We start from the raw sequence: 12504 nt of genomic DNA, 5'->3' as shown, positions 1-12504 counted from the left end.
TTGGTGTGCCAGGGCGGTCTGAAGCGGGCATTTTATAAACCGATGATTGTTCATTGAGTGTGACGTCATCTTTTTCATGTAAATAAGCCTACTATGTTGATAGCCCATTCGATATGTTGTGATTCATAAAGACTACTGCAAACATCAATGTTTTGCTTATCATAGATAAGATTGATTAATACACGTAACAATCCATGTCCTTAACAAAGGGTGCATGCACGTATAGGTTGAGCGTGTGTCTTGCGTCGTGTGCTGTGTGCATGCAGGCGTGCGAGTGTTGCGTGTGTGCAATGGTACGTTTCAGTGTTGCATGCATGGTGCATACGTGTGTCTGTTCGTGAGTGCATGTGTACGTGTGAGTGTTGCACGCCAGCATGCGTGCGTGTGTACGTGTCAGTGTTGCACGCCTACATACATGCGTGTCTTGCGTGCGTGCATGTGTACGTGCGGGGTGAGGCTACACGTCAGTCGACTGACTTTTTCATCTCTGGACATTAGATTTTCTAGCCGTTGGATACGAAATTAAGGGCCTCCAGTTTATCATCAAACTCCACCCCCCTGAGCCGCCAGCCACCACCAGCCGAACCGCCAGCCCCCGCCGCCCGTGGCCGGCCCGCCCTCCCCGAAACCACTCCCCACCGCCGGTCTGCCGCCGCACCGGCCATCCCTAATTTATTACCATTTCTGTCCTTCATATACGCGCTGACGGGTGGGCCCTATGGTAATGTGCGCTGCTGAATGTGGACCGTTTGACTGGTCAATTGATCGTGTTATCAACAAATTACGGAGCTGTATGGTGAGCCAGTGACCGTATGATCACCCCAAAATGTACTCCTATTTTATTAACACAGTACAGACTCAAACTACCATTTCTTTCTTTCATATACGGGCTGACAGGTGGGCCCCATGGTTACGCGCCCCGATGGTGCAACACTAGTTGCGCCGCGTGGAACGTTTGATTGGTCAATTGATTGTGTCATCAACAAAATACGGAGTTGTACGGGTGAGCCAGTGACCGTATAATCATGATATGTATTTGTTTAACACGGTACAGACGCAAGGGCTCATATATATGCGCAAGCACTCACCGCTATAAGCACACACACGCGAACCCTACCCCTATGAGCACCTTCGAGAGAGTGGGCCAGCATATATGATCTTGAGATTTTACAAAGTCACCATAGGTGCCTCGTAGTCGAGTGGAACGTCTCCTCCCACTGAACGTACATCGCCGGAAAATACTGAAATTAACACAAGATAAATGCGAGCACCGGGACTTTAACCTTGGTGGGATCGAGAAACCACTGTCCTCTAACCATCCAATCGCATGTTGGTTAGCACGACAAAATGTACATGGTGACCGTGTTGAGCTTATTTTGAAGTCCATTGACCATATCGTTCTTTCGCTTCAAATACAATGACCGTAAGTGTCGTCAACAAAATACGGAGCACGCATCAAATGCAAAGTCTGTCAGTGTCATCAACAAAATATGGAGACGTATCCTGAGCTAGATACCGTTGTACTATTGTCTATGCTTATTTTCTTAGTGGCCGATTGCGTGCGTGGTGTGGTGGGCACATCATTTCTAGTTGTGGGTGGGTCAACATGAAGACTCATGGGTCAGTTCCATCCTGCGCCACATATAGGTTGGACCGAGACGTGTTATACGAAGACCCATGTGGAGGACTCGGCGTACAACACGAAGCTACCAGAGTCGCGGAGGACTCTATCCCCATTGGTGATGAGCCGACTATATATGATTTCTAACCCTAGGCCCTTAGTATGTTATACAAGCTTGGGGGCTAGTTCGTCGATAGTATACACACACGCACAATGCCTGGTATTCACGTGTACTTTGTACACACCCTATCACTAATATACAATACTAGGAGTAGGCTCTTTCTTCAACTGCAAGGGTCTGATCTGAACTAGGGTAAAACTTTGCCTCATATTACCATCCAGCCTAATAGCCAGGGATATCCTACCGAATGATATGATGAAATCATATCTGCCAACTACTAAGAGAGAGGTGTGTCGGGGGGCAATGTGTGCGTGAGAGGCCTAAAGATAATGTGCGTGCGGGAGACACGTAGGCACATATATGTGCGTATAGAGGGCTATTAGAGACCGTGCATGTGTATATATGCATGTGAGAGAAATAGTGTTTTCCAACTGAGATTAGTGAAAAGAGTGGTACATAGTAGTCAGAAAGAGAGAGAGAGAAACAGAGAGAGCATGTGCGTGAGACACCCCGACACCCTGAGAGAGATTGTGAGCATGTGTGAAAGAGAAATGCCGATGCATATAAAGTGTGTGCACTTATGCATTAGATAGAGAGATATATAACGCGTTTGTGAGAACGGGGCGAGGTATAGTGCATCTATGTGTAAAAGGCGGTTCTACGCATTAAATTAAAATATAAATGGCATTATTATTTTTGGATGAGATCATGAATTTTGCAAATTGCGTATGGACGAAAATCGGTCTATTAGATACCCATACTCTATTGAATTCTAGCATGTGCATGTGTTTATTTCATATTATCGATCCATAGAGTGACAGCGGTTTGAAATACAGGCAATGGATGCTTTTGCAATTCATATATAAACATTAATTTGTGCACTCCATGTTGTTAGTGTGAAGCACTTTATACATTTGTCACTTGCATGGATACATTCCAAATTGCTAGCTACGAAATAGAATACATGTCTAATTCAACATAAAGGGGGTTTTGAAGATTCGAATTCATAGGAAGTTCATTCATATATTTGAACCCGAGATAATGGCATTTGTAAATCAGATGTAAAAGGGGGCATCAATCTTTGTTGTGAGTTTGAACATGCTATATATATTCATATGCATATCTAACTTTTTTTGGCAACCAAGGAGATTATATCTAGAACCATGCATGAACTGAGGTAAGTTGCATATTTTTTAATATATACTCGTGTACAATGTATATTCAAATGTACCCCTCCATTCCAAAATAATCGTAGCTTTAGGATTTTCAAGAGTAAAGATTTGTGAAGTTTGACAAATCCTGAAAGTTCAATTCAAGAGAACCAAAAACGTTAATGCTTCTGCTCCCAAATATTGAACGAAGCGCCAAATAGGCCTCTGGTCACCCAAAACCGCGCGAGACTAATGTTTTGGTGGTAGGAAATTACTGTCCTGACTCTAACCCGTGTAGCCTATCGGCCCGATGTCCAAAGGTCTAAACCGGGGTAGGTTTGTAACTTCACCAAGACGCCAGTCTCAACCGCCTCTGAGAAGCATTCATACGCCGTGGGCGCCTACCCATGCGCTCGGCCGAAATCTATCCCGCCCACATTTGGGACACCTGACATGACTGTCCTACCCCCAACCCGCAATATGTCTGAAATTTTAGTTGGGGGCAAAGTTTGTAGCTTTCCCCAAATTTCAAACAAGCGCGTCTCAAACCGAAACATTGTTCCCCCTTAGTTCCCCGCCTGCCTCTGTTTCCCCATTCATACTCCGTGAGCGTGAAAATGCCCTCTCCACCAGCCACGAGACCCCAGCCTCCTCCGTCCTCCACCCCATAGCGGCCAATCCATCGCCACCCTCCTCCATCACGCCGGAGCCGGTACCCCGACGTCATCGTCCAACGCAACCGCAATCGTAATGCCCTCAAGGACTTAACAGCTGAAGCCGAGGCAGAGCTGCCTCCACGACGCCGATGCCGACATGCACTGTACCAGAACCACTCCAACCATGCCGTCTTGCGCCTCAGTGCTACGGCTCCACTGTCGCAACCGTCCACCGCATCGGAGCTGTTCCCGCTACGCCGTCGTTCGCTGCCTCGGATCTGCTTCCCCGCCACTGACAGACGGCCACAGCACCACACTCAACAACTTGGCCATGGGTTTGTCCAAGGCTGCACCGTCCTCCACAACTTCTGGTTTCCTGCGAACAACAAGAAGATCATCGGAAAAACAGAAGGAGGACACAACACTGCCAGCAGAAAGAGGTACTCCTCTTCCCTTATTCGTGCAAATCTTACGTCTCCGCTCACACCGTATTCATCCCATGAAAAGAAACTAGTTGAGTGCTTCTTAGTGCATCTTCTTTGTGATACTAATGCACAAGGTTTCCTCCCTTTTACTATTTCACCTTTGCTAGAGGTCAGTAGCCCGCCTGGATTTCAATTCAGGGCCAGTTGAACCGCAATTAAAAGAAGCAGCACCCGCTTAGGCACGCGGAGCACCTAGTCCGCCTATTCCCCGGGGAAGCGGCGCATCGGTGTCTATCATAGGGGTGTGGGCGCAGGAGCTGCTTGCGCCCGATCTGCAGGTCGGCGGGGCTTGAATGGATGGCCGGGGGGCGGTGCTAAGCACGGCGATGCGGTGAGGTCGAGGGGAGGGCGCAGGCAGGGGAGGAATACTGGGCCGGTGGTCGCTGGTGTTTCGAGGAAGATCGTCAACACTGACTGATTAGAGGTAGATGAAGGCGATCTGCCCGTTCTTTGTACATCGGACGGTGCAGAAAAAATGGACTGACCTATTTGCTTTCAGTCGACTGTTATTTTCATAGAATCCTGTAGTAATTTAGTGTGCCATGCATGTTGTAGAGCTATCATATGTCTCCCATCATTTATTTCTCACCGACCTGCTATCTTCTACCTTTACACTGTACTAATTGTGCACACACTTCACCCATACTCACACTATTGTTTTTTTATGCATGTGTATTTCAGACTCTGACGCAGTGTTGATGAATGCAGAAAAGAAAAGACAGAAGTCGCTCCAGTGTAATTCGAAGATAAGCACTAAGCGTTTCAGTGCTCTAATGGGTGCAGTGTCAGCAGTTGGAGACAGTAAACGTAGCTCTGCAGTTGATGATCTCAATTGCCACACACAACCATCCCAGGTGCTTGCTTTAACTTCGCGCTGTCAAATGTGGTTGCATGTTGCATATGGTGTCTAGCTTGTATTGCTTCCAATTTGGTTAAATTGCATCTGCTTACTTTACACATTATACCTTTGATAATGACATGCCTTCCTGTTTTTGATACATACTACATATGTCTATTAACCATGTTCGTACATCAAACTAATGCTCTTTTGTATCCCTCGTCAATCACTTATGATGAGACAGTCACTCGAGTGGGTTACTGTGAGACGCCCTACTCGTTTAAAGAGTGCAGTGTCATCCTCCCCACATGATTCTCAAGAAACAGCAAGGCTAAATGAAGATAGTCAATGTAGCTCTCTAGTTGATCACCGCAATTCCCCCACACCACCATCACAGGTGCTTGCCCTTACTTGGCAGTGTGATATGTGGTTGCATGTTGCATATGGTGTCTACCTTGTAATGCTTCTAATTAGGGTAAATTGCATCTACTTAGTTAACACATTATACCTGTGCATATGACATGCCTTCCTATTTTTGGTACATACTACGTCTTTCTATTAACCATGTTCTTACATCAAACTACTTTTCTTGTGTATCCCTCATCAATGCTCCTAATTTGTTAAATTGCATCTCCTTAGCTTACACATTATACATGTGAATATGACACGCCTTCCTGTATTTGGTACATACTACATATGCCTATCACACCATGTTCTTACATCAAACTACTGTTGTTGTGTATCCTGCGTCTATCGCTTATGATGAGATAGTCACGCGCGTGGGTTAATATGAGACACAATACTCTTATAAAGAATGCAATTTCATCCTCTCCACATTATTCTCAAGAAATAGCAAGCCTAAATGAAGATATTGAACGTAGCTCTGTACCTGAAGACCGCACTTCCCCTACACCACCATTACAGGTGCTTGCTCTAACTTCGCAGTGTGATATGTGGTTGCATGTTGCATACGGTGTCTAGCTTGTAATGCTTCTAATTAGGGTAAATTGCATCTGCTTAGTTTACACACTATACCTGTGAATATGACATGCCTTCCTATTTTTGGTACACACTACATCTATGTGTTAACCTTGTTCTTACATGAAACTACCTCTCTTCTATATCCTGCATCAATCACTTACGATGAGTCACCTTTATTCGTTGCATATTGCATATTATTTCTAGCCTGTTGCTATGTATTGCTTCTAATTTGGTCAAATACATTTGTTAGGGCACCCTTTTAATTTGGCAGAGTGATATTGGTTTCATCTTTCATATGGTTTCTAGCTTGCATCGATTCTAACAAGTTCAAGCACCTTGTGCTTAGTTTACACTTTATACATCATACACGTCAATATGTCACGCCGTCCTGTTTTTCATACATAGTCCATCCTCCTATCATGCGGCTGCCTTACATGAAAGTAGTGTTCGTCAGTATCATGCATCAATGAGTTCTGAAGAGCAAATTTTATTCCTTTTTCTTGTGGGTTTGACTTGGCAAGGCAAAATCAAGAAAGAGAAAGGAAAATAGTAAGGAAGGCGATGATGGTGGTCCTCTCCAGCAACGTAAACGGAGCATCTATATCGATTCTCCTTGTACTGATAGTGCATTACAAGGTCCAAGTCTCCGTGCCCCTACTCCACCATCCAAGGTGCTTGCTCTAACTTGGCAGTGTGATATCTGGTTGCATGTTGCATATGGTCTCTAGCTCGTATTGCTCCTAATTAGTGTAAACTGCATCTGCTTAGCTTACACATGATACATGTGAATATGACACGCTTTCCTGTTTTTTGTACATACTATATCTGTCTATCACACCATGTTCTTACATGAAACTACTCTTCTTGTGTATCCTGCATCAGTCACTTATGATGGGACACCTTTAAGTTGGCAGTGTGATATTGGTTTGCGTCTTGAATATGATTTCTAGCATGTATTGCTTCTAGTTTGATGAACGCCACCTATGACGATACAGTTTTAACTTGGTAGAGTGATATTGATTGCACCTTCCATATGGTGTCTTGCAGTGTTTCTAATTTGTTGAAGTGCCTTCTGCTTAGTTACCACATCATAGGTGTGAATATGTCAAGCCATCCATTTTTTCGTACATATTCCATCCTCGTATCATGACTTTGCCTTTCATCAGAGTAGTGTTCATCAGTATCATGCATGAATGAGTTCTGAAGAGCGAATGCTATTCCTTTTTCTTGTCGGTATGACCTCACAATGCAAAATCAATAAAGCTGAAGGAAATTGGCAATGCATTGGATGATGGTGGTCCTTCCGAGCAACTGAAATGGAGGTTCTCTACGGATTCTACTCCGCCATCCTCCCAACAAGATTCGCAAGACAACGCAAGGCTAGACAGTCAACGTAGCTGTGTAGATGATGAGCACATATCCCCTACTCCACCATCACAGGTGCTTGCTCTAACTTGGCACTATTATACGTGGTTGCATGTTGCGTATGATGTCTAGCTTGTATTGCTTCTAACTTTGTTGAATTGCATCTGCTTACTTTGCACATAATGCCTGTGAATATGACATGTGTTCCTGTTTCTACATCAGACTACTATTCTTGCATATCCGGCATCAGTCACTTATGATAAGGCACCTTTAAGTCGCCACTGTGATATTGGTTGTGTCTTGCATATGATTTCTAGCATGTACTACTTCTAATTTGTTGAAACGCCATACAGTTTGAACTTGGCAGAGTGATATTGGTTGCATCTTTCATATGGTGTCTAGCTTGCAGTGCTTCTAATTTGTTGAAATGCCTTCTGCTTAGTTACCACATCATAGGTGTGAATATGTCACACCATCCTGTTTTTCATACATATTCCATCCTCGCATCATGTGTTTGCCTTTCATACGATTAGTGTTCGTCAGTATCATGCATGAATGAGTTCTGAAGAGCGAATTTTATTCCTTTTTCTTATCGGTTTGACTTCACAATGCAAAATCATAACAGCTGAAGGAAATTAGTCCGGCAGTGGATGATGGTGGTCCTTCGGAGCAACTCAAATAGGGGGTCTCTACAGATTCTACTCCGCCATCCTCCCAACAAGATTCACAAGACAACACAAGGCTAGACAGTCAACGTAGCTGTGTAGATGATGAGCACATCTCCCCTACTCCACCATCACAGGTGCTTGCTCTAACTTGACACTATTATATGTGGTTGCATGTTGCGTATGATGTCAAGCTTGTATTGCTTCAAACTTGAATTGCATCTGGTTACTTTACACATAATGCCTGTGAATATGACACGTGTTCCTGTTTCTAGAACATACGTGTACATGATGAGCACATCTCCCCTACTCCACCATCACAGGTGCTTGCTCTTACTTGGAATTGTTATACGTGGTTGCGTTTTCCGTATGATGTCTAGTTTGTATTGCTTCTGATTATGTTGAATTGCATCTGCGTAGCTTACAACTTATACATGCAACGATCACTTACCCATAAGAGACATTTAACTCGGGACTGTGATGTAGGTTGCATCTTGCATTGTCTTCTAGCTTGTACTGCTTCTAATTTCTTGAAATGGCACTTACGACGAGACACTTTTTACCTGATAGAGTGATATTGGTTGCATGTTCATATGGTGCCTAGCTTTCATTTCTTCTAATTTTGTTGAAATGCCTTCCGCTTACTGTTTTTTCATACATATTCCATCCTCCTATCGTACGTGTGAATATGAAACGCTGTCTTTTTTTTGTATATATTCCATCCTCCTATCCTGCGCTTGCCTTACATCAAAGTAGTGTTCGTCTGTATCATGCATCAACCAGTTATGCAGAGCTAATTTTATTCATCTTCTTGTGGTTTTGACTTCATAAGGCAATATCAGAAAATAGGAAGGAAAAGAGTAAGTTAGGGGATGTTGGTGGTCCTCCGCACCGACGCAAACAGAGACTCTCTAGATTTTCCAATGCTACTGCTAATGAAGTTGAAGTCCCAAGTCTACATGATGAGTTCATTTCCCGTACTCCACCATCGCAGGTGCTTGCTCTAAGTTGACAGTGTGATAATTGGTTTCATGTTGCATATGTTGTCTAGCATGTATTTCTTCTATTTTGATTAAATTGCACCTGCTGAGTTTATACGTTATACATGTGCATATGACATGGCTTTCTGTGTCTAGAATACACTGCATCTATCTATCATACCATGTTCTTACATCAAAGTACTGCTGTTGTGTATCCCGCATCAGTCACTCATGATTGGACGCTTTTAACATGGCAGTTTGTGGTTGCATCTTGCATTGATTTCTATGTTGTACTGCTTCTAATTTTTCGAATTGCCATTTATGACAAGACACTTTTAACTTGTCAGAGTAATATTGGTTGCATCTTTCATATGGTGTCTAGCTTGCATTACTTCTATTTTCTTGAAAATCCTTCTGCTTAGTTTGCACATCGTAGCTGTGAATATGTCATGCCGTCCTGTTTTTCTTACATATTCCATCCTCATACGGTTGTCTTACATCAAAGTATTGCTTGTCTGTATCATGCATCAATGAGTTCTGAAGAGTGATTTTATTCTTTTGTGTTGTGGGTACATCTTGACATGGCAAACTCAAAAAAGATCAAGGAAAATAATATAGTAGGGAGTGCTGTTACTCGGCGGGTGAAACGGAAAAGGTTCTGTTGTCGAGATTCTGCTGGTACTTATAGTGCAGTAGAAGGTCCAAGTCCACCAGCTAAATCTACAAACATAGTATCACCTGCTCCACCAGCTGCAGCATCCGCTTCAACTGTACCAGCATCTCAACTAGTTACTCGTTCGTTTGCTTCGGAACTGGCCAGTTCCCAAGCTGCCTTCACACCTAACACTACTTCCGAAGCACTGCTGACACAACAGGACTTGGCAAGATCAGATGAAGCTCATGAGCATCAACACCAAGACGGTACCTGACTGAGTCAAGTTGCAGTTGCATGCTCCTTTATATGTACTCTCACAGTTTGATGTACACTAACACTTTCCATATTCGTTGTTGAACTAGCACCACGGTGCAAGTGGAAACAGACATCAGGGATAATGCTTGACAGATTAACAAAATCTAAAGGAGGAAGAATGGAGATCCATTTTGAGGCAGGTTTAAAAAGGCCACGTGATGCTACAGAGTCAGCCAAGTTAGTATCAGAGGCAGCTGTTGTCGTTAGGTGTCATGCACGTATCCTCCCAACGTGGATCCAGTACAGGAATGAGAAAGACAATACCCAGTTTAACACCTTCCTTGACCATTTATCCATAAGTAATGTTATTCATCGCAATTAGTAAAATTGTCTTGCTCTGTCCCATACTTTCTAGCTTCCTCCTAATAAGACTCACATTCTTTTTTCAACAGATGAGGTTCAAGTTGGATCCGAAAGATGATGCAACTAAACAACCATGCACGCATGTTTTTCAGTCTGCTCTGCGACAGTATCGGTACCACCTTAGAAAATCTCACTTTGAAGGCAAGGCTAACAATGAAATGACCCAAACATATCCAGTGGAATATATTACAGATGAAGACTGGACAACCCTCGTTAAACACTGGTCTGATCCAAAGTATCAGGTAGGCTATATGTATTTGATCAGACCACATATTGAACTTGTATTTATGTATGTGCCTTACAAGTGTATCTTCTTCTAGGCTAACTGTTTGAAGAACAAAACCAACCGTTCTAAAGTGAAATTCCAACAGACAACAGGATCTCGTAGCTATATTGCACACTGCGAGGCTCCTGTAAATAGCTGCTACTTCCTTATTTTTTGTGCCATATTATCGTATCTATATTGACTTGTTCCAAATACAGAGGAAAGTCCGCGCGGAACAAAAAGTACCTGAACCGAATGCAGTGCAAATCTTCAAGGATTGCCACACCAGCAAGATGAAGGGCATGAGCACACCAGTTCAAGCCACTGTTGTAAGTCCTTACTCCTCCTGCCTTGAACTGATTGGTACTGTGATGTGTTCGTTTAACTACTTGGTTTGCAGTCAATGTCAGTTACTCTGTTCACTTTTATTCACAGTTGTCTTAACATATCATTTCACCTTACATGGTTTAAAAGAGATGAAGGATATTCTTTTGGTATTGATCTGTAATCTAGTTGTTATGTTCGCGTGCGGACACAATGATAAAATAGCCTGTTTGTTTTATATCTGTTTTCCCATGATATGAATGATGACATACTATGTTCATCCTACTTTAAACCATGTCTGTTTATCCTTAGATGTCAACGAATGTGAGTAAATAGACAATACAGTAGGCATGCTACATGGACATATGTTCCGAAAGTGATTTTATTATGTAGTTGGCACTACAATACATGCTAATGTATTACAGTAGTTCACCAAAATAAGTTATGTATAAACGTTTAACCTACTTTGTTTGTTTTTGTCTCATTAGTAACTTATCTGGTACACTAATCTACAAGTTCAAACTTTCAGGAAGCGATGGAACAAATGATTGAACAGCCACAACCACCTGAAGGTGATGAGGCTACTACAGGCACAATGTCACCTCTTGCTGCAGTGCGTTAGTATCTCTCCACTAACAGTGCAAAAAGCACCTTCCTGCGCAATTCTGGGTTGGTTGTCAAGGTAACCTCGTCCAAATCGCCTACTGAACAAAATCTTCCTGCTAGACAGAGTGATATATCTGTGCTCCAGACACAAGTCCAATCCCTAATGGACGTTGTTTCAGAAACAAGAATAGTGGTTGAGAAATGTCGTCAAGATATGAATGGTTTTGAAACCAGACTATCAGACATTCGCTTCGTTGTTCAAGAGCAATGGCGGAAAAAGGTGGAGATCGTGCTGCTCCATCAGATTCTACAGCCTAAAACATTAGCACTCAGGTCAAATGATATGTGCTTCTATACATCTGATGGTGCTTTTATCTGGAAGGACTGTAAACTTTATGCCAACAGGCCTTTTGTTGTATGGTTGGAATTTATTTTGTTGTGATACAACATTTATGATGCTGCCTTAGGTTGTAGTAATTACGACGCTATTTCTGTATAGTGTAGGTTTATCTTAGTAATGTATTCAGCCGAAAGCTTTGTAGGAGCCCAACATGCCAACATTCGTCAAGCCCATTCCAATTGGGCTAAAAACGATTACGGGCCGAAATTGGCATGTAGCCCACTAAAAATATCTGGGCCTAAATCAGCATAAGCTTTCATATTTTTTTGGTAGGCATGTGCCCATAGTGGGTCTTTAACAGGCCTAAACATAATTTGGGCCCTCAGTAAAAATAGGCCGTTTACAGGTGTAAATATCTCGAGCCCATAAAAACATGGGCCTTTGATATACTGAAAGTGAGATTGGGCCCTGATTGTGCCAAATAACCCACTGGACTTAGCAGGCCGAAATGGTGGCCCATTTACGATGCGGATCTTTGACAGGCCGAAATTCAGACGGGCCGTAAATGCGCCGACCTAATACACGGGCCTTTAACAGGCCGGAACTTCGGTCGGGCTAGATTATTGTCATTTTTATATGGGCCGTTAATGGGCCTGATATGACGTTGGGCCACATATGGCCCATGGTTTACGTCCGGCGTTAACAGGCCGAAAATGACAACAGGCCGAAAGTGGCCCAAAGCTATAGTGGGCCTCTAACAGGCCGAATGTTAG

The sequence above is a fragment of the Triticum urartu genome, chromosome 3, assembly GCF_003073215.2.
Source record: "Triticum urartu cultivar G1812 chromosome 3, Tu2.1, whole genome shotgun sequence".
Taxonomy (NCBI): Eukaryota; Viridiplantae; Streptophyta; class Magnoliopsida; order Poales; family Poaceae; genus Triticum; species Triticum urartu.
Note: the sequence above shows the minus strand (reverse complement) of the source record.